Source organism: Aplysia californica, unplaced genomic scaffold, assembly GCF_000002075.1.
Source record: "Aplysia californica isolate F4 #8 unplaced genomic scaffold, AplCal3.0 scaffold00557, whole genome shotgun sequence".
Classification (NCBI taxonomy): domain Eukaryota; kingdom Metazoa; phylum Mollusca; class Gastropoda; order Aplysiida; family Aplysiidae; genus Aplysia; species Aplysia californica.
Genome location: NW_004797827.1, coordinates 525,325 through 526,670, shown reverse-complemented (window position 1 = coordinate 526,670; position 1,346 = coordinate 525,325).

Sequence of the window (1,346 nt, the reverse complement as noted above, 5' to 3'; positions counted from 1 at the left end):
GTGTGTGTGTGTGTGTGTGTGTGTGTGTGTGTGTGAGTATGTGAGTGTGTGTGTATGTGTGTGTGTGTTTGTGTGTGTGTGCACGAGAGAGTTTTGCTCCGATTTTAGCGAGTGGTTGGAGTTTGGAGGTAGGCTTCAGTGATAAGCTCCCCCTCTCATGTAGTTTTTCATTTTGTTTTTTGCTTTGGGTTTTTTTTAATTCTGCACTTTACGGCCATTATCGTGGCAGTGTGCTCCCCTTTTACTCAAATTCCTTTAAGCCACCTCGTAAGTTTAGCCTACCTGCTTTTCATCTCTGAACGTATGTTGTACGTTGTGTTTGTGTGTTCGTCTGTGATAATGATTTCTTTTAAAGGTCGCTCGTTCGTAGCATAATTTTACAGCTTCTCTCAGCTTCCCTCCTGCTGTCTGTCTGTCTGTCTGTCTGTCTGCTGGCTCGTTTGTGCATTTGTACTCCATAATCTGCAGACGAGCATGCATTTGGAGATAACACGAACTCTACGATTCTCATATCTTGCTTTCAGATAACATTTACTTATTTTGTTTCTCTCCTTCTCCCCTCACACATGTGTGGGTTGTTGGCGGATGTTCTAGTGTAGTCTGTTCGTTCTTTTCTATAAAAAAATATGTCGTCCTGAAATCACCTCCTTATTTTTTTCTTTGTATGTTACACTCTAGTAATCACCTCTCACGTTCAAAATTTAAATACCATGTTTATGTTGCAAGTGCCGTAAAACTTTTTAACCACACACTTCTTTTCATCGAAAGTTTTATCCCATCTCCTCTCAGTAGAATGTTCCAATAGCTAAAGTCTGTGTGATCTTTTAGAACCTGGTGGAAACTATAGCAATGTTTTCTTCATCAATCGTTGCATAATAAACGTCAGTGATGTAGCGGTTAGGCGCTTCGCGTGAGCACGCAGAAGACCCGAGTTCGATTCTCGTGTAGGGTGAATTTTTATCTTTCTGCTCAGATATTGTATCCTTCTAAATCCAGATTAGTCCTGACAAAAGAAGAAGAAGAAGAAGAAGAAGAAGAAGAAGAAGAAGAAGAAGAAGAAGAAGAAGAAGAAGAAGAAAAGAAAACCAAACCCAACCCCCCCCAAAAAAACACCCCCCAAACAAACCAAAAGCAACAACAAAATCAAAAACAGCACGGATGAACAACCTAACAGAACACGTGAGGACAAAAAAAAAAGAAGAAGAAACAGAAGACAACGAGCAAGTACAAAACTCAAACCCTTTCCTTCTCCTTTTCAACAACTAACAAAAATGGCCGATTTAGTCACACAAAGAACCATTAATTGTTTACCTCTCTGTTAGTCTATCAAGAATTGAACACCCCCC